Here is a 22,310-nt window from a genome sequence, read left to right on the forward strand (position 1 = left end):
GGGTGGCACCCTACCTTGTCCTATGGATGGGACAGCTCTGAAGTCTAGTACAGTGCTGCAGTATTTATTTCCTTGCTGAGCCATTAAGGTACAATGCACTGATAAAAATTAAGGTAGGTTTGGATGCACAAAATAAGTTGTCTTGTTTTGTGGAAAAAAGCTGTTCCATGGAGACTACTCAGTCCTGCTTGTGTTCACTTTCAAGGCTCTTTGTGACCAATACCCACCCTACCCTCTTATTTCCTGTAGAGCTGTTGATACTCACTGATAATTGGCCAGTAGTGCCAGTCTCCTTTGCCCGCTTATTAAATTTTCAGTCAAGCACTTGTGTGTTTTCTCTTGTTTCCTCTCATAGTTGAGACATGTCTCCCATACATCTTCAAAGCTGTCCTGTTGTCTTCCTTCAAAACGCTCCTTTGCTGTTGTGCCTACAGAAATTTGATAATGGCTAGAGTGCTGGTGTGCTGAGACCACGGTCTATCATGCTGACTCATACTGTATCATCATTTCCTTGTGCCCCCATTTCTATCTGTATTCATCATTGTCTCTTGTCTGTACTTGGATTCTTGTGCTTGTCTGTACTGTAAATTCCTTGGGGCTGGGTATGTTGTTTTGTGTTTGTACAGTACCTAGTGCAGTGAGGCCTCGATAACAAATAACAGATACTTTAACCACCTCTGTTGAGTGATGGAAAGTGGCTACCAAAAATGTAATGGTGCATCACTGTAGTGACACTGTAATTGGTTTCAGGGGTAAATCTTCAGTTTCATAACAATTTAAAAATCAGCAGTAGTATTTTTTTTTATTTTAAATCAGTAAGTCTCAGTTGAATATCATGAAATTTCTTTATTAATTTTTGATAAAATACTCAGTTTTAGAAATGCGTCATTCTTGATTGTATCAAAAAATCTCATTTATTCACAGCTTTTTGGATCAGGTTAAATATTTAGCTTTTTCTAAGCACACATTAATTTGATTGCTTAATTTTGTAGTACGCAAGTTTGCTTGGTGTTATTATGCTTGTAAACATTCCTTGTCGCATCACGTGGCAAGCAGGAAAATACGTAATACATTGTGAAAATATGTAGTTTTGCGATCTGAAAATGTTTTTGCTGTAATGAGATGTTAACTCTGTAAGAGGAACAGAATTGAACTTCCTGGGTTTAAAAGAACAGCTGAGTTCCATGTAAATCAGTTCTGGCTCAGTGTCAACATCTCTGCCATCCCACTTTTCTTAAGGAAAACATCAAAGTTTGCTAGCCTATGTTGCAAGAGATATGACCAATGTGACTTGCAAAATGAGTCAAAACTATTATATTTTGTTGCCTGTACAATAATGTTGTAGGACTCTGACACAGAAAAGACTTTTTCAGTTATCCTCTACCTCCCCCTGCCAATTCAGAAAAAATTTAAGAAGCTTCAGATTGTGCTGTAAGGCTTTTTTTTGTTCAGAAGGACTTATGAATAAACGTTGCTTTGCATTTTTTTTCATTTGTTTGGATGTTATGGGTTAGATGAGTAGTTGTGAAATGTGGGATTTGGAACCATGTTTCTTTGATACTGTGCAGTACCTAGCTACTTTTCTCACTGGTGCTATGTGAGAGATGAGCCTGTACTTACATTCCTCTGCTGGCTCTGTGCCAACTTCTGATGCCATTTGAAGGCCTTGCTCCTAATTTTCGAAGTCCTGGCTACATCAAAGACTGAATTTTTATGTATGAAACACTATAACAGCTGTGCTTGGCAAAGATCAGGACTAAAGCATGAGAGAACTAGAGATAAAGTATCATCTGTCATGGGGATCTGACTTGGGATCAGTCTTTAGAGGTGATGAGACAAATCCAGAGTCTGTCCACATTTGGAAACGATTGCACGGACTTTAAAGCTAGGGGAGATTGTTGTGAAAATTTAGTCTGACATCCTGCATGTTGCAGGCCACAGAATGTCACCCATGCCCTCTTGTAATAGACCCGAAACTTCTGAAGTCCTCAAATTGTGGTTTAAAGACTTCAAGTTTCAGAGAATCCACCTTTTATTTTTAAAGCAACAGGCAACCCAGGCTCAGTGCTGAAGAAGTGACACACAAGTTCAACACCCCTTTTATTTCCAAAGGCCTGTCAGTCAGCAAGACTCTTCCCTCCCAAAAACCTGCCACATTCAGAATTTTCACCCCAAAAAGGAAAAAGCGCCAACTCCATGAAGTATGGTAGGAGTTGGTCAGTTACTGTTGATTTTACATGGATGGAGCTCAAATGCTACAGTGAGGGCAGCAGTTTAAAATTCATAGATGCTGTTTATTGTTTCCGATGGTTTTGTTCTGTCTAGATTGGGATGTCCAACCTTTATTCCTGGGGAGGCCACATAGCAATATTTTACATATTCTGGGGGCCGAACATAAAACTCCACTCCCAGGCTTAAATCCCTGGCAACCCCAAACCACCCCACCCCCTGCAACATTGCAGCAGGGGCAGCTCCCTGCTGTGCTAAAAGAATAGGACTCAGTTTAATTCAGGGGTTCTCAAACTTTTTGGCATCACACTGCCCTTTTGATTTTTGAGAAACCCTCGTGCCCCCGCCCCACTTCTTTAGCATCATCCAACCCCCATTTTAACAAAATATTCAATTTGTAATTCAAAATAAATACAAAAACTTGATATAAAATGTTATTTAAAATTTAAAATAAGCACAAATAGTTTTTCTTGGCCTCTTGTGGGTGCCTGGTGCAGCCCCAGCTGGCCAGCTGCCTGAGCTCCATGCTAGCTGCCAGATCTGCCTGTGCCAGCTGCCCGCCTGCCCAAGCCCTGTGCTGCCAGAGCCGCCCCACTCACCATCTGCTGGGGTCAGCCGCCCACCAGCCACCCAATTTCTGCAAACCCGCCGCCCGAGCCACCTGGCTGATCCCCACACTGCCAGGGCTAGATGCCCGTCAACCAGCCACCCAAGCCCCAAGCTGCTGGGGCCAGTCGCCCACCCGAGCCACGGGCCAGCGGTACAAGCTGTCCACCAGACTTCCACACTGCCAGGGCCAGCCCAAGCCGCCCAAACGCCGTGAGCCAGCCACCTGAGATGCCCGTCCACCCCCAGCCGCAGGCCAGTTGTCCAGTCCACCTGCCTGAGTCCCACCCTACCAGGGCCAACCACCCACCCCCCAGCCTGAGTCGCCCGAGCCCCACACTGCTGGGGCCAGCCTCCTGCCCACCCACCAGCTGCAGGGGCCAGCCACCTGCCTACGCATCAGTTGCCTGAGCCCTGCACCGTCAGGGTCAGCAGCCTGAGCCCCATGATGCTGGAGCCAGCTGCCCAGCCCCCACAAGCTGCCTGCCTGAGCCCCGCCGCTCCCCCAAAGCCAGGCACCCCCAGCCCCCCATCTAAACTCATCCTACTCCTACTCCCCCTGCCCCCCAGTCCACACTCACTCACCTTTGCAGGGAGCAGCTAGCTCCACATGGGTCTTTGCCGGCTGTCTGCTTTTTATAATGGCTGTGCCAGGTTGCCTACGTAAAATGGCAGGGCTGAGAGCTGGGAGCAAACACCGACTCTTTCTTGGGGTGGGCAAATGATGGGGGGGACTGGGTCACCTCGTGTCCCCCCTGGAATTTCTACATTCTCCTCCCACCCCCCCGTTCAGGAAACCACGATTAATTGGTTTAATGGCCAGCAGGAGGGAGATTGAGTTCTACTCCAGTGTTTCTCAAACTTTTTTTTATGCAGTACCCCTTTAAAAAATTGTAAGTACCCCAGTACCTGAGCCTTGGAGAATGAATCCAAGCAAGCGGGAGCCAGATTTGGCTTGTGGGCTCTGCCTGGTGTGGTGGGGGCAGCAGCTTTGCATGCTGCCGCTCCTTCTCTGTTTGGCTCCAGGAATGCCAGCACAGGGAACCACTGACCTGGAGGATTTTCTCCCACTATTCCTATTGGTTGGAATCACAGCCAGTGGGAACAGCAGAGGCCAGTGCCATGGAGCAGCGGGAGACATGTAGCCACATGTGCCCCTGGGGAGCTCCACCAGGTAAGTGTCCCAACCCCAAGTTCCTCATGAAGGTCCTTATCCCCCAGCCCCACCTTGCTCCTGCACCCCCCCCCACCAGAACCCCACCCTCAGCCTGCTTTTGCACCCTCCCTTCTGCCCAGAACCCCATCTCCACGCTCAGGCCACTCCTGCACGTCCCTCCCCCAACACCCAGTCCCTAGCCTGCTCCTACACCTGTCTCCCACCAGACGCTCCCGCTCCTGCAACCTCCTTTCCATCCTAACCCTGCATCCCCAGTCTGCTCCTGCAACTTGGCTACCACCCAGGCCCCCACCTTCAACCTGCTCCTGCATCCTGCCTCCCTTACTGAACCCACACCCCAACTCCCCTATTGCACCCTGTTGCCAAGATCACTATCCACAGTCCACTCCTGCACCCTCACTTCCAGCAAACCCCATGCCCTCACCTCACTCCTGCACCCTCCCTTCTGTCCAGATCCCCCACCCCTAGCCTGTTCCTGCCCCCTCCCTCCCAGATCTCACACCCTTATTTCAACCCTGCTCCCCTCCAGCTCCCTTCCACACAATGACCCTCTTATTTTTGGCCCTACTTCAGAGCCTAGGGAGAGCCCACAAAATCTGCGAGTCCCAATCTTCCCAGAAGGATTAATCTGACCTCGGGGAAGCCCTGAACATTGGTCTGTCCTTCCCCCTCTTTGCCCCACCCCCCGCACGAGGCTGGAGTGTGAGGAGAGTGAGGCTGTCTCTGTTGTGGGCAAAGTCAGTGAGGGTTCATCTTTTTTTGAACATGGCTTCAGCCTGGTTTTTCTGTTGGCCAGCGGCTCCTCACCCAAAGAAGCTTTCTCACATCTGCATTAGGGAAATGAAACTTTCTGATAGCCTGAGTTTAAGCAGCAGGAGGGGGCAGTTCCTTGAACCAGGAAAGCAACATTTCTTCATGGAGATCCTCAGGTTTAACATACTTGGGGAATCAAAGGGGATTTTTACTATATAGTCATTAAAAAATGAGGACTCTGATTACAGCAGTAACAGTGTTGTGTCTCCTTTTAGTGAAAATTTGCTTTGCCTGCCCACTTAACCTTCACTTGCTAGCTCTGTAGTAGTTCTTACTGTGCTTTTTCTTTTTCTTTTTAATTTTTTTTTGCGGGGGCAGGGGCTGCAATAAATGTTTCTCCACTATTTTGTGGTAGAATGCTAGAAACTACATGTACAAAAGCCTGTTGGGGCCTCTAATTTAATCAAATGCCGGTAGGTAATTGTTATGTGCAACACATTTTTGTAATGTTTTAATGTCTGAACTAATGCTTGCACTTCTGAACAACGTGGCTTCCATCAATGGCTGCTGTGTATTTATGGGTAACCTCCGCTTCTTTCTGTTTATCTGTTATACAGTGTGTTTTGACTGCTAGGATGCTTTGCTGTCTCTTGTCTGCTTTATAGAAGGCCACATGCTAAAACCTCTGTTGTACTGATGTGTGTAGTACTCACGTTCATATGATCACAGTTTTTAATGGTTCATGAGTCTCATGAAAGCATGTTGTTATCAGTGTAGGTGAGTTATATCAGATTGGCTGACTTTATGTGAATATAACTTTTTGTCCTCTTCTTTGGAAAATATATTTGTCACTGGTTTTAGGAGAATTTCATCTCCCTGTGTATGCTGCTGTTTATATCTTTGTCTGTCACACGTAGGGATTAATGAATTATTTTATAACTAGTAAAAAAAGAAAGATGTAGCTGTGAAGACAGGAAACGCTTGTCATTCAGACTTCATATCTTTGTTTCTGCTTCCTGTCAGTTAAACCACTAGCAGAGGAACAGATGTACTAAGAGATGACTACTTTAGTTTCCATCACGGACAGACATTGTGTAACAAGCAGCCTCCTGAATCAAACATTATTAAATATATTTGCTTTCCATTTATAAGCATATCTAACATTAAAGACCAGAATTCGGACAGTAATTGGAATAAGAGGAGAATATTTTAACTGTTGCAGAGTAACTGTAAAACAGTAACTACGGAAACTGTCAGTAAAGCAATAGAACGAAGGTATGATGTTTGTTTGTTTGGCTGTTATTAAAACAGTACTTCTTTGAAATTTAGATAGAAACTTGGAGTAAGCTAGCAAGTAAATTGTCGCTAGATGATCTTAAAATATAAGCAAAGGGCTATTTCCATTTGAGGGGGAACTTGAAATGTCATGATTTCTTTGTGCTAAAGAATTGCAGTGTTGCTATATCTTGCGGTTTTTATCTCCAGGTCCTGTTATATTTGGCGAGATGTTTTCCTAATGCCAGACCTCTTGTGTCCCATTGTTTCTATGAGAATCTCTGCTTTTAATATTTTTAAAGAGCTCTTATGGTAGTAGAGAAAAAGCTGAAAACCGTAGTATAAGCATATCCTAAAGGCTGAAAACCAGTAGACAAATAAAAACCCATCTAAAAATTGCTATTTTAGAAAAGATTTCAGATTTTAAAGCAAATCTCATGATTTTGGGGTAGCATGTATTAAGATTAATTTAAATGATTGATTTAAACAACAATATAAATCACAAAAAAAAAAAATTTAAATTAAGTTACCAAAAAAGTTGAGACTGGCTGTGCTTAAGAATGCACTTAATTTTGGAATGAGCCCATTGATTTCACTGACGTACCTGCTTTTTGTGAAACCAAGTATAGAATGGGGTTCTCTTGCAAAAAACTGAGTTATACTGAAATAAAATAGGGAATAGATTTATGGCATCATCATTTGGGCATGATGTTCCAAAATGAGGGCCATGTATTATGTAGTAAAAAATAAAAAATTGACAGTCAGTGGTAACTGACAACTCTAGATTTCTCTTACTGCAGCTCTCTGTACTGTATGCCTGTGTGATAGATTGTAAACCTAGTTAACTAATTAACCATACGGATTATCTAAGCAAAACATTTTTTCTACTGCCATCCAACACAGCAAACAGCTACACTAGAGAGAGTCTTGAGAAATTATGCATTGCAAAGTGAATTATTGAAGTTGCGAACCAGTTGGCCGACTGGGCCATATTCACGTGTCCAGTCACATCATTTTCTTCCAATAAGCAGTTTTCCTTATGATGTTTCTTTCTTGCTGCTACACCATGCATCTCCTTCTGGCATTGCTTTAACTGGACACATTCTCTTTTTTTTATCTGAGGAACGAATTTCTTCAAAATATTCCCGCATAGGTTCCCTTTTATATCCAGAAACCTTGTCAATTTTTCTGTAGCAAATGTGTGGTGGAATATAGGAAGGTGTGTATGTGCTGAATAATGTCTTCCCTTTTTTCTTTCCACTCCACTCCACTGTTCCTTTCTGTGCTGCCTTCTTCCTTTAGTATACATTGTCTCTCTGTCTTAAGACAGAACAAAAACAGTCCTAACAAGACTGTGTCTGTGTTTGCACATGCTACTTTTTAGTCTGCTGAGAAATAGAAATTGAAAGCCCAGAAACTTTGAAGAAGCAAGAGCCAGTATTACTGTTGGACACACCAGAGCCGTTGATCCATTTTTATGGGACTCTAAGTGCAGCATATTTGTGATGAAATTTAATTGTAACTGTTATTTTTAATGAGAAACGTAGTATTTTACTGATGATTTTTTAAAAATAAAAAAAAGTCATTTAGGAAAAATTCAATATTTAATTTAAAAAAAAATCATTGAGTTTTATCCACCCTGTTTTGAGGCCTGATTTATAATTTTTCAATACTTGCAGTTAGCTGGAATTGTTAATTTACATATTATGATTGCATGGTTTATCAAAATTGTAGTTAGAATTTTGCATCTGATCTTCACCTGTATATGCCTCATCTGTTAATTAAGCAGTTTCTCTTTAATTGGAATGGTCTCCTTGTGCATATTTATTTCTTTGTATGCTGTGTTTTCATGCTGAAAAGGGTGCTTTCCACAGGTTTTTAATGTGATGTTCATTTTGAGTATTTTATTCAATACTCATCCTGCCTGGATTAACAGGTTATCCGTACCATCCATTAACTCTACTCCCTTCCACCCCACACTAAAAAATTAATTTCAAAATTGTATCGTGGCTGTGATTTTAATGAACCACATTATGTTGAAAACTGAGCCCCTGAATATAGAGATCAAATTTTTAGTCTAAAAGAGATGAAAAAGTAGGGTGTGTGTGTGTAAATGACATTATAATTAAAAATATCCTCACATTTTTCATCTTTCGGACTGTGAAAGATGTTACAATTGCAATTTGGTTTCCATTTTAAACTTCAATTTTCATATGCTTGCTGATTCAGGCAGTGCATGAGCTGAATCTCTTCATGAGAGATGCCTGTGTGTGATATAGTGCATCTGCTGACCTGGACACAGAGCTCATTTCATCTCTGCTTTCTGTAGTAATTTAAAGATTTGCCCAGCCTTGGAGGAGAGGGATTAGTAGCAGCCCTCTGGTGTTTCTCCCTGTATCCAAATCTTTTGGGGATTCAGTGTTCACAATCACAGACCAGACAGGCAGATCCTTTATACTTTTTTTCCCATGGCACCCACACTGGGCAGATAATGCTCAACGGTTTGGTGTATGCTGCTGTTCCCGGTACTCCGAACTGTGAGGCAGTGTAGACAAGGCCTTTGACAGAGCAGTACTGCATCAAGATGTGACCTTCATCCTCAAATTGTCTTCCACTTGTTTAAAAGGTTGCAGTTGAATTCCACTGCCCTGGCACTCTTCGCCTCGAAGGATAGTTGTGGCATACCCTGGAGTGCTGTGAAGTTACCTCACACAGACAAAAGCTTTCGGGAAGTCCATGGATTATGCCAGGGGTGGGAAATCTTTTTTGTGTTGGGGGCCACTGCCCCATAGACAAATCAGTCAGAAGTGGCTACTGCGTCTGGGCAGGAGGTGGGGTGCAGCAGCAAGCTGGCAGTGTGGGTCTAAGTGAGAGGAAGGGTGCAGGGGATGGTCAGGGTGTGGGGTCTGGGAAGCAGGGCTCAAGATGGAGGTGAGGGATCTGGGATGGAAAGGGTAGGAGAGGGGTGTGGGTGGGGAATCAGGATAGGAGGGCGGGTGCAGGAAGCGGGTGGGAGCCAGGGTTTGAAAGAGAAGGGGATGCAGGAGCTGTCTGGGGCAGAGTCTGGGTGACGGGTGCAGCTTGTCTTTGCAGCACCCCCCCAGACACACAAGGATTTGCGCGTACGCACGCACGCGCACGCACACACACACTCCTAGAGCAGCAACAGGAAGCTTCCAGGCAGCCTGCAGAGGCTTTGCCCTTCTCCCAGCTGGGGGAACAGCAGTGATCGGCAGCGGAGCCCGGAGCCTCTCCTGTCCCCCCCGGCTAGGCCCTGGCAGAGCCTTCCGTCTGGATTTGGACTGCAGCTTTCCTGATGTGGCATGTGAAGCTCAGGGCTTCAAACCCTCCAGCTGCTGTGGGTCAGATGCCATGGAGGGGAGCCTTGGGGTCTGGTTCCAGACAAGCTGCAGTCCAAATATGGATCACAGGCCCTGGGTTCCCCACCACTGGATTATGTGAAAGGTCTTCGTTGCTAGGAGCTAAAGTTGTGTGTCAGGGAAGTGTGTCTATCCAAAGATTTCAACCTTCCTAAATCAGTTTCAGACGAGCTTTGTCTCTGTTTCCCTGGGAAGAAGACTTACATTTCCTATGAGTAAACTTCTAAATTAGCTACTGGGTGGCAATTCATGTTTCCACAGATACCACAAAATGGGACATATGGACACTTCTTTCACTAGAGTTTATTCTATTCATATACCTCAAGTCTATTTTTTCTCAGTTATGATAACTGTTGGGTCCTGACATGTATTTCTCTGTATGGTTTTTTAGAGAATTTAGAAAAATTGGCTTTTTAAAACAATAAGCTACTTTTATGTCTTTCTGTGGTTGCACTAAACCTCTGCCACCGTACAAGCTTTGGAAACTCCCTCAAATCTTATCGAGAGAAGGATTTAAAGATATGATGTTATAATGAGAACAAAAAGAATCCCTGTGGCACCTTATAGACTAGCAGATATTTTGGAGCATAAGCTTTTGTGGGCGAAGACCCACTTATCAGATGCACGAGTCACTTCTTGTTGTTCTCGAAGATACAGACTAACATGGCTACCTCTCTGATGTTAGAATGAGTTAGCTAGGTTTAAACTATTAACATCTTAACCTACAGTCAGGTGTGTTAAGCATCTGCTCAGCTGGTTGGCTTGAACTGCGTAATTTGATTTAACATCATATAGTTTCTAGACGAGGAATAAAATTCTCAAAAGCAAAGAAGCGTCATTTACAAAAGTGAATCACAGACTTGGAGCTTATGGGTATGACTGTGGCACAGCAACACAGTTACGACAGTCAACTGTATCACAGCAGCACTGTTGTGTAGCTGGTTGACTTGGCTCATGGGTCAGCAATCAAAATGGCATGAAGAGCCTTTTATTCCAATTAGGTAAAAACATCAGTGATTCAAGAGCCTCAGTGCATGTGAACATGAGACAGACCTTACTAAATAACGTTAAATCCATACTTTTTGTAAACCCTCCCCCCCATTTTAAGAATAGCACACATACTATGATTTGTAATGTGCTACAAGTTTATTGCAGGACATCCACAGACTTTTTACGTATTCTGTTTCCTCACACTTTATGTTTGTATTTGTATCACTGTCTTCCTGACTTTTATTCCCAAACCTTCTCTCTCTCTGGAGCACATCAGGGAAGTTATCCAACATTTCAGGATCACGTATCATTTGCTATTTAGATATGAATTGTTCATTATTGGGGCTTGTAGGCGTTTATAGAAAATAATCAGGAGGGTTTATTTTTTCTTTTTAACTTTGTAACTATAGCATTGGGAGCCACATTGAAGTGCTTAAGGAGCCTCATGTGACTCTGGAGCTGCAGGTTGCAGACCCCTGATGATTTGTAAACTGATCTCATAATCTGGGGCAGTCTGACTCATGATTTATTAATGCTTGCAGTTGGTAGTACTGATTGATAGCTTAATGTACATAAAGTAGCTAACAGTTTCCAAATCCTAATCTTGTAAAAGGTGAATTGAAACATTCCATTTCTTTATCGTTTTACATTGCAAATGTTTGTGACAAAAATAATCCAAACTGAGCATTGCACACTTTTATTTTGTGTTGTAATTGAAATTAGTATATTTGAAAATGTAGAAAAACCTCCAAAATATTGATATTATTATTATTTAGTACAGTTAAAACTGGGATTAGTCACAACTATTTTTCATCTAGTTAATTTGTTTTGCATTAATTAATTTGTTTTGCATTAAATTAATTAATTTGCATTAATTGCAAAATTTTGAGGAGTAAAGGCACTTCGAAGCTCATGCTGGCACTTCGAAGTCTGACACTTTGAAGTTACCGTGGGGGAGAATTAGCTAATGAAGTGCTACATATTCACTGCAGCTCTTCATTAGTAATCTCCCATTGCTCTGATTAACATGCCCCTTTCGAAGTTGGAGGCAAGTGTAGGCCCAGCCTTTGTGGCATACTAACAAGGACTTGGAACTAGTAATAAATCTCAGTTTATAAACTTACAAAGTTATTAATTTAGGCCCTGATTTAGGAAACCTGCTTGAATTAGGATAATACTTGGAGTCTGAGTAAAACAAGAAACAAGGTTATCCCCCTAAAGAAAAATGAATGCAAAGCCATCTTAAATGTCTTTGTATTAAAAAAGCATATGTGAATGGGTACGTATGGTGTATGTGTGGTGGGGGACTACTGCAAGGATCTCAGGCTGGTTGGGAAAAAAAAAGGTGGGTAGTTGAATGAAATACTTCAAGCACTCTTACCAAAACTGCCATTCCAGGATTATAAGAGGCACCCAGTTTTTTCAAACCACTATAAGCACTGGATGAGAGAGACAATAGTCACCACTTCAGTGCAAAAAGATAACTAATTCAGCATCTTATCTGTTTCACTTTTTTCCTATCCTTTAGTTACGTCTACATGAGAGGGTTTTTCTGGAAAAATGAGCTTTTGTTGGAAAAATGTCTACACATAAAATGTACTTTGTCGACAGTCTGTCAAGAAAACTCAGCACATCCACTGACAGCATTATACCTCTTCACGTTCAGGTATAACGCCTTTCTCAACAGGTGTCTGTAGATAAAACAGCTATGTAGGCAACCCAGGGCCCTTATGTCAACAGACAGGGCTTCTGGTTAACTGAGCAGCCCTATTTGCAGAACTTCCTGTCAGCTATGCTGTTGCGAGATGGCTGGGCACTCTGGCTGCTCTCTGTTGATGGAGTGGATTGCTCTTTCAAGCTGCTTTTATGTGTAGGCGTGTAGACATGGTCGGTCAACAGAAGTTTTGCCAGGAAATCCCTTACAACAGTCACTTCTGTCGACAGATGCTTCTTGTGTAGACTTAGACTTTGTCCTCTATCGAAACAAAAAGCAGTCAAGTAGCACTTAAAAGACTAGCAAAATAGTGCTAGTCTTTAAAGTGCTCCTTGACTGCTTTTTGTTTTGATAGTGTATAGACTAGCATGGCTTCCTCTCTGTTACTATTCTTTATGTCCTCTGAAATACTAGTTTTTCTGAAATTACACGGATTTTTCTTTTAAGTACTAAAAAGAAGGAGTTCTGTGTATTTTGTTAAAATATGCATTACTGAACATCCTTATGATTCACTAAATTGAAATTAATAAATATCTTCGGAAGTCATTGCCAAGTATTTTCCCGAAAGGAGAGCAATCATGAAGCCAGACTATGAAATCTCCCACTCCCTTATCTACCAGGGTTTCATATCAATCTACATTGTTGCTGGTACCATTCAGTTCTCTGCTTTTCCCTATGCTATCTCTAATTGTTGTTTATATAGCCTTTTGCTGATCAAGTGTTTCTATTCATGAAAGGTAGTGAGCTTCTTCCATCATTATTCTGAAGGAATATAAATGCTTTGTGCATAGTCCTGATGAATTACATATGGGCCTGGTGTATTTCCTATGGTATGTTACAAAATCATCTTTTCCAGAGAGATTACTGATTGAGCCTTTCATCTCTCTTTCCGTGGCCCCATCTTTATTAAACACTCTTTCTGCAGTAGTATGGTGCTGGATCTTTCAAACCATAAAAAATATTTGGCTTCCACAGCGCTATCTGTAATAGTTGACTGTGTCAGTCACCTGGAATCAGAAATGTTTCTAAAGAATATGTCCCAAATATTTAGTTCCAATGGCAATTCATGATATCTGAAAATAGGTAGGCAAAAAAGAGGAACAGAAGCGTGTTAAGAACCTAGTTTATAAGAGCAACAAATAAAGATCCTATTATATCTGTTTCAAAACTGGGATGGCAAAGCCTTTCCTGCTTGCTTTGAGGAGTCCACTGTTTGAATTCCTGTGGGGAAATAAAAGGACCAATGTACACGCAGAAATATTGTGTACTCCAGTCACAACGTAAAAAAACTTAAGGAAGAATTATTTGAGAAAGTAAGATTAAATGATACATTTGTGAAAAGACATGTGTTTTAGCTAAGTAATAGTTTGGAAGTGGAAGCATCTGTTGTTCCTCCCCCAATAACTAGATGGCCTGTTAGTATGTTTAAGGGAAAAAAATCAGATGTGTTTCATTGTTAACTATTGCATTAATATAAGTACATATTCAGGTGTTTTGCTGGATCAGGGCCAAAGTACTCAGTTTATGGCATAATAAAACTCCTGTTGAGCCACAGACAATTAATAAGGACACTGTGATATGTGCTGAAGCTGTCCTTTTTCGTGATTAAACTAGTGATATTTCTTAAAGCAAAAATAGCAAATACTATATAAAAAAGCGATTTGTTTGATCTGTGATTCTTGAAGGGATGAGTTAATGACACGGTCCCACACCAAAGGCTTTTATGTAAATTAGGTGGTCATGGGATAGGAGGAAGGATCCTTTCATGGATCGGGAATTGGTTAAAAGACAGAAAACAAAGGGTGGGAATAAATGGTAAATTTTCACAATGGAGAAGGGTAACTAGTGGTGTTCCCCAGGGGTCAGTCCTGGGACCGATCCTGTTCAACTTGTTCATCAATGATCTAGAAAATGAGGTAAGCAGTGAGGTGGCAAAGTTTGCAGGTGACACCAAGTTGTTCAGGACAGTCAAAACCAAAAAGGATTGTGAAGAACTACAAAAAGATCTCAGCAAACTGAGTGATTGGGCAGCAAAATGGCAAATGAAATTTAATGTGGGTAAGTGTAAGGTAATGCATGTTGGAAAAAATAACCCAAATTACACGTACTACATGATGGGGTCAAATTTAGCTACGACAGATCAGGAAAGGGATCTTGGAGTTATAGTGGATAGTTCTCTGAAGACATCCACGCAGTGTGCAGCGGCAGTTAGTAAGGCAAATAGGATGTTAGGAATTTTTAAAAAAGGGATCAATAATAAGACAAAAGATATCATACTTCCCCTATATAAAACTATGGTACGCCCACATCTTGAGTACTGCGTGCAGATGTGGTCTCCTCACCTCAAAAAAGATATATTGGCATTAGAAAAGGTTCAGAAAAGGGCAACTAAGATGATTAGGGGCTTGGAACGGGTCCCATATGGGGAGAGGCTAGAGAGACTGGGACTTTTCAGTTTGGAAAAGAGGCGATTGAGGGGTGATATGATAGAGGTATATAAAATCATGAATGGTGTGGAGAAAGTGAATATAGAAAAATTATTTACCTTTTCCCATACTACAAGAACTAGGGGACACCAAATGAAATTGATGGGTAGTAGGTTCAAAACTAATAAAAGGAAATTTTTCTTCACACAGCGCACAGTCAACCTGTGGAACTCCTTGCCCGAGGAGGCTGTGAAGGCCAGGACTCTATTAGGGTTTAAAAAAGAGCTTGATAAATTTTTGCAGGTTAGGTCCATAAATGGCTATTAGCCAGGGATAAAGTATGGTGCCCTAGCCTTCATAACAACGGCAGGAGATGGATGGCAGGAGATAAATCACTTGATCATTGTCTTCTGTTCTCCTTCTCTGGGGCACCTGGCATTGGCCACCGTCGGCAGATGGAATGCTGGGCTGGATGGACCTTTGGTCTGACCCAGTATGGCCATTCTTATGTTCTTATGTTCTTAATGAACTCATCTTAAAGGAGCAAATAAATAGAGCTTTCCCCCTGTGCATTTTAGTTGTACTGTTGGGTTGAATGATGATAGATGGCAGAGGGGGAAAGGTGTGTGAGGTAAAAGATATTGCTCTGCCTTATCTCTCTAATATCTGGCAACAGAACACAGCTACATGTAAATGGCAGAGTCATCTTTACTGTCTATTTTCTATTGCACTGAAGTTAATCCACTCACTGCTGCTAGATGTGCACTGTCCAGATTCTGAGGAGGCCATTTAGGGATTGAGGCAAATAGATGTCAGGGATGGTGCTTGGTCCTGCCAAGAGGGCCGGGGACTGGACTAGATGACCTCCTGAGGTCCCTTCCAGTTCTAGGAGAGGTGTATCTCCAATAATAGTAGTAGTAATAATAATAATAATAATATAATTACTAAGAATTAATTTATTTATACATTATATACATAGAATGAAAAATATATAACTTCCGAGGTACGTCGTAGACCTATAAAATGGGACCTCTAATACAGGAATGGACAAGATGCCTTGTCTTGGGCGAAAAGCCCGGGGTTGTGGTTTAAAGCTTCCTGTGTGTCATGTATAATGTCTAGGACACATTATTGCATCTGTGTGAGAAATTACTTGATTTTATATGTTTTATTTATTGGTATGTCTTAAACATTTTACTTTATCTATCTATCTATCTATGGGTATAAGACATGCAAGACAAACACTGGATGAAACAGAATTAGTGGAGTCCTCTCCAGAAGGGGATGGGTGGATAAGAATGATCACAGTCAGGCAAGCAAGGGACAGCCCTGAGGCAGCCTCATGTGTTCAAGGCAGAGAAACAGCCTTGAAACTGCTGTGGGACAGAAATTCCGTCTGTAATGACTACTTATGCCTTCCAGTCACATAAAAAAAAAATTGACTAGCTCCTGCTCCAACTAGGAAGCACTGGAGTCAAAGGGAAAACATGGCTAGACTCTGCAGCTGATCATTTTAAATTAAAAAAATCTTTGTGGACGATTTTTCTGTGATGCTATAAATAAAAATAGCATGGGAAAAGTGTTTATATAAAATAATTCTTGCTTGCAGTACAATAAGCCTTTTTAATTCTTGCTATCTAAATAAATTCACTCTTGTGGGTATTTCAGCATCTTTGTATATGACATGCATTGCATTACAGGGGAGGTCTATAATGTTAAATTACAGGATTATAAAAGTGTTTGGGATTATGTTAACAGTTATCCTTATAACTTTTTGGAGGTATTGAGGCACTCTCTTTCAGCTGACTGGCAGGAGAAAAAATATCACCTAAACTAGTTTGAAAAGCAAACAAAAAACAAGAAAGCTGAAAATATAACAAATAAATATATTTGTTTTAGTGCTAAAAAGGGTTAAAAATGAGGGCAACAGGTACGGGCAGATGTAGGTATGTGATATGTGTGAGTGTTTTGCAAGGTGCTATAAATATTGGCTTCAAGTAATCTGATACCAGGGTAGGACTGGCAAACTAATGAAGGAAAGTAGATAGCAATGTAAAAGAACTGGAATTTCAGGTCTAGCTAAGTAACAGCGGCTCGCTCCAGAGTAAGGTTGAGACTATTCATATTGCTCACAGATGACAGCAAATGAGAGACAAACAAGAGGAATATTCCATAGTCTGCACAATTATCATATCAGTCCCTTCGAGTCTCAGCAAAGGTAAGATCATTTGCATTGCTGAGGCCTGCAGAGGTCTCTTTGGGGACTCCGTGGTGGATAAACGTATGTCAGAGGCCTATAAAATATCAAGATGTGAATGGAAGGGGAATGGGAATAGCTGTGGAGGGGGGCGGGGGAGCAGGATGAAGAAGAGAGGGTTTTGTTAATGCGGAAAATACACAATTTTTGCTCAACATAGTTTATACCTGTTTTTTAAACTTGTGCACGTAAGTGAAAACCAAACCTTGACAGCATATTTACAGTGAATCTGTGCACAGAATATTATTATGAATATACATTGCAGAACAAAATGCTCAACTCCTAAAAATAATTTATTTTGTTCAACAGCGTGCTCTTGGTAATCAGTTAGAATGCAACAGCAAAACAACAAAAAGAAAAAAGAAATTAAGATAACAGGAAGAAGAGTCCTCTAAGGTGCAAAACAGTGAAATAAGTTGACATTTTTGCAGGCCTGTCTTTCTTCATACATAGAAGGATGATTCTCATTTAATACAATAAAGGCACTTGCAAACAGTTGTGGTGGCTGATGGCACGTTTTAACAGGGAATATTAAATACTGATATGCCATTTAGAAATCAGGCCCTCGTGTGGCAAGAAGCAACATGCAGATCTCTGTAGCCAGGTCAAATCAGTTTGCCTTCAATGGGAAGGGGTTTGTCAGTCACCTTTAAAGAGCCAGAGTCTGAGATAACTAACTCACTGGTAAAAAGGATCATTGGATAAACAGAGTTCAGGGGAAATCTTATTTCCTCAAATAACAAGTACATACAACTGTGGGCCTATGTGGATACGGAGTTATATTTTAAACTTAAAAGGGAATAAATCATAGATCAGAACCAAGAGTTGAGGTAGGAGAGTGATAGTTACTATGATGTGGTGACAGACTTCACAAGTTATTGGCCAAATGTCCTATATTACCAGGCACTCATCTGCATAAAACAAAAGTTTAACTACCTGTAGGCAGCTGTAGAAATCTACATCCAGTCAACAAATCAAACATTTCTCATTCAGGGCAATCCTTGCTCCCCAGGCCTACCCAATTCTAGAACAGCTAGCAGCATAACAGAAGAGGAACTACTTAAAACTGGAAGTTAGGTACCCCACTTCCAAGCTCAATAATATATTTAATCCTTTCGTATTGCAAAATATTAAAGCATTTGGTTCATGTGAATTCTTAACACTAGTGCTGGGTTTTTAACAATTCACATTCAGTAATTCAGTCCTTGTCTCTAGTTTTTGTTTAGCCAGATTTTGAAGTGGGAGTTTGCTCTTGGTATTAGTAATTCTTGCAAATGTACTTTATTTGTGTTATGCTTACAGTCTGGTCAGTGTTTTACTCACTATGGTATGATAATCAAAGACAGTGCCTATCTCAAAAGTTTACAATATAGATTATAAGGTACACTGTGTATTCTAGGGGAAGGTGTTGGAGCAAAGTCTGGACCCTGTGTGTGAATCAAGCAGGCGGGCATAATTTAGTGATTTCAATTTCCTCTCATTATGTAATTATTACTAAATATTTGCCTATTTTGTGTTTTGCAGCTGTAAAATATATGAGTGTGAAATCTTGTGTCTTGATGAACTGGAATAGGCATTTTTATCCCATGTAGTTGGAAAAATTGCTTCCAGAATAAACTTCACCCTTCCTTGACAGTGAGCAGCACCACTTATTTCAAGACAATGCAAGAATCCCAAGTGAGCAATTATTGGAGGGCCAGAGGGAGGCAGAGGGTAATCCTTCTGGTATTAGAAGCTTGTTTGAAATTCACATCTATAAGAGTTTGGCTCGTGCTGTGAAGCATGATGGTTTATATTTATTCCAAACTTGTTTTCTTTTTAAAATCTTATTTACTGTAACTTTGAACCGGGGAGTCACCCAATGAAATTAATAAGCAATAGGTTTAAAACAAATCAAAGGAAGTAATTATGCATGCATCACATATTCAACCTATAGAAATCATTGCTTGAAGCTTTTGTGAAGGCCAAAACTATAACTTGGTTCACAAAAAAATTATATCAGTTAATGAGGCTAGGTCCACCAAAAGCCATTAGCCAAGCTGGTCAAAGAGGTTGTCCTATGCTCCTGATGTCTCTAAGCATTTGACTGCCAGATGCTGGGACTGGACAACAGGAGATGATGGATTTGATGATTGCCCAATTCTTTTCATTATCAGGCACTGGCAACTGTCAGAAGACAGGATACTGGGCTAGATGGACCATTGGCCTGACCCAGTATGGCATTCTTGATCTCTATTACTCACTCTACTCAGCATTCATTAGGCCTCAGATGGAGAACTGTATTCAGTTCTGGGCACGATATTTCAAGAAAGATGTGGAGACATTGGAGAAGGTCCAAGAGAAGAGCAATAAAAATGATTAAAGGTCTAGAGAACATGAGCTGTGAGGGAACACTGAAAGAACTGGGCTTGTTTAGTTTAGAAAAGAGAAGACTTAGAGAGGACGTGATAGTGGCTTTCAAGTACCTAAAAGAGTTTTACAAGGAGGAGGGAGGAAAATTATTCTCCTTGGCCTCTGAGGGTAGGACAAGGAGCAATGGGCTTAAACTACAGGAAGGGAGGTTTAGGTTGGGTATTAGGAAAAAGTTCCTAACTGTCAGGGTGGTTAAATAGTGGAGTAAACTACCTAGGAAGGATAGATATACATCTCTTGGGGATGGTCTAGATGGTGCATGGTCCTGCCTTGAGAGCAGGGGACTGGACTCAATGACCTCTCAAGGCCTCTTGCAGTTCTAGTGTTCTATGATTTTGTGATTCTAATACTTTCCTTAAACTTTTGCCCTGTAATATCTCTGTGCCAGCCAGTTCTCTGGTTCTTTATAAGCTGAATTTTTTTTTTTGCTCAGTTTTAAATTTTCTGAGATTCAATTCAATTCAATTCAGTGTCTGTTCATGTATTATAAGAAGAGGTAAATAGGAACATTTGATTTCCCTTCTTTATTCCACTGATATATAATAAAATGGAGGTAAACTCTTGTGGAGCATAGTTTAAGGATGACAAAGGTATTGTGGTTATGCAGATAAGAGGAGGGACCAGGATAAACCCAGAGGTATTCTAAAGGGGACTGATTATAGCCAGAAGTGACCACTGAAAGAGAAAATTATATGGAGAAGTCAAGAAAACCAATGGAGCTAGCATAGTTCTGGGGTGAATTTTCAAAAGTGCCTAAGGCCTATTTCACACACTGAATTGGTACCTTAATAATTGTGTTGGTATCCCTTATTTCCCTTCCCATATTGGCATACGTATGGTGGCGGATATACTGCTTTAAATTTATTGGATTAATTAAAGTGGTCGTATTTCGTGCATAGATGAGGACTTAGGAGCTCAAGTCCAATTTTCAGAAGTGACCTGACTGATTTCTGTCCTCTTCTCTTCACAATGTAACCCTGTAGTCCTTGATAACACAGGTTGGTTTCAAACCTGGCTTTGGAACAGATACTACTGATGTTGATAGTATTCAGGTTTCTTCAGTTATTGGGAAAACTCAGGTTGCGTTTGTCAGATCTGCAGCTGTTGCTGCTATTTATACTGAAGTAACCAGAAATCTTGTGAGGAATAACTGAGGGCCATTGTCTTTTTGTACAAAAGATGCTTCCCTCTGAATTTCAACAGTCTTCCATCTTGTTAGTACCTGCCCCATGTGAACAGTGCCTACAGATACTTGAAGAGATCATAAGGTGTTTTGGGTTGCTGTGTTGCTCAGCTGTGTGTTTCCTTTTCATCGCACTCGGATTCTGCATTGTCAGTACTTTTTCTGACCGAGATGTGGTCCTGAATGCAGTGAACTAGATCCGGCTCAATCTTGATAAGACAGCAGTGATGCCTGTTGGCAGAGGGAAACATTGAGAAGGTCAGGAGAGTGGTTTTGCTGCCATTTTTGTGTGTTTGCCTGACTTTGGCCAGGATGGATTGTGGCCTCTTGTATTCTTTGTATCCTGTTTGCCCTATTGAGTCTCACTCTAAGCAGGGAGTGGGGATAGGAGCCTGGGTAAGTGGCTACAGCCTTTTGTTTTCTGTTGTCTTTCAGCCATTATCCACATGTTTGTCACCCCTGGGCTAGATCAAAATAGTGTGCTCTATTTAAGACTAGCTTTCAAAACAATGTGGAAACATTAGGTAATACATATTGCAGCAGTCCATGTTCTAAATAATGTTACATCTGCACGTCTGGAAAAGTCAGCAAGCTGGCAGTCGATCTTTCAGGATTTGATTTACCCTGCCTAGTATGGTCACACAAAATCATATGATCAGGGCACCACCATCAATCCTGGGAGAAAGGGAAGTCCATGGCAAAGTTTCTCCTGTCAAGCTCCTACTGTGAGGATAGTGGCAAAAATCGATTTAAGATATGTTGACTCCAGCCAGTGGTGACTCCAAGACTGGTGTTAGAACTTTCTCAGCAGATTGTTTATGTCTTTGGAACATTTTACCCTGGGTGTTCTGACTATGTCTTTTAATAGCCTGCAGTGTTAAGAGTAGTCACCTGGTGAAGTGCTGGTTTTGCTCGGTTTGATGGGTGTTGACCACCACAGTGTGCAACATTGATGTACTCTCTGCGTACTAATGTTGGTAGCAAGTTGATGTTTTGCATGAGTGCTTGAATGACAACACCATAAAGTCTTTAAGGTGCTACAGGACTGCTTTTTGGTGAAGGTACATACTAACACGGCTATACCTCTGAGAACATAAGGGCTGTATTAGTTAATCATCATGAAATGAAGGGAGACTGTGTTGGGGTTTTGGTTTTTTTAATACAGTTTTGAAGGCATCTCCTTATGGCAGAGATGGTTTTGATGGGGAGGCAGTCGGAGAATTTGGTAAATGGTCAAGGGCTGCACTCTTCCATGGTATGAATGGGGGATGTGTGGGGTCTAGGATGGAGGTTGGGTGCAGATGGGAGTTTGGGGTAAGGGACTGGGGTGTAGGAGGGGGAGTAGGGTTGAGGAGGGAATTTGGGTGAAGGAGGGGGTTGTGAGTTTGAGTGCAGGGTCCTGGATGGGGGGGTGTGGGTGCAAGAGAAGATTCTGGCCTGAAGTAGAGGTGTAGGAGGGGTGCAGGGTCTGAGAGAAAGTTGTGACCTGGGGTCCGGGATTGGGGTGCATGGTCTTGGAGAGAGTATGGGTACAGGAGCAAGGGTGGTGGCAGGAAGGGGTGCCATGTTAGAGGCAGGCTCTGGCCAGAATGGACTTAGCTGGGCAACTCCAATCCAGTAGCCCAGCACGTCCCTCAGGCCTTTCCTGCCCCCACGTGCCGCTCCAAGCGTTTGTCGTTGGTGGCCATATGCTTGTCTGATCACAGGGAGCATGGTGGATGGCGGGGGATAAAGGCTTTGTGTGCCACCGCCTCCTCCCGTTCGCCAGAGGGTGCAGAGGGCACTGGCGGCACATGGAGCCTTCCTCTTCTTCCCTCCTGCCAGGATCACAGCTGTACCCCAAGCTGCACATGGCCCCCTGCAGCCAGATGCTTTGAACACTGTGTGGGGGTGTGGGAGGCAGTTAGC

General features: G+C 41.9%; 1 protein-coding gene across 10 annotated transcripts in view; it reads left to right on the forward strand.

Moving 5' to 3' along the window:
* Positions 1-22,310, forward strand: part of ELF1 (E74 like ETS transcription factor 1) — a 155,488-nt gene that overhangs the window by 57,987 nt on the left and 75,191 nt on the right. Inside the window, exon 1 of one of the 10 annotated variants that reach the window (XM_074988627.1) lies at positions 12,059-12,076. The exons of the other annotated variants lie outside the window; for them this stretch is intronic. The gene's annotated coding sequence lies outside the window, so the exon portion shown is untranslated. Of the gene's footprint in view, positions 1-12,058; positions 12,077-22,310 lie in introns of those variants that run through there. 10 annotated transcript variants of the gene reach the window in all.

The sequence above is a fragment of the Carettochelys insculpta genome, chromosome 1 (genome assembly GCF_033958435.1).
Source record: "Carettochelys insculpta isolate YL-2023 chromosome 1, ASM3395843v1, whole genome shotgun sequence".
Classification (NCBI taxonomy): Eukaryota; Metazoa; Chordata; order Testudines; family Carettochelyidae; genus Carettochelys; species Carettochelys insculpta.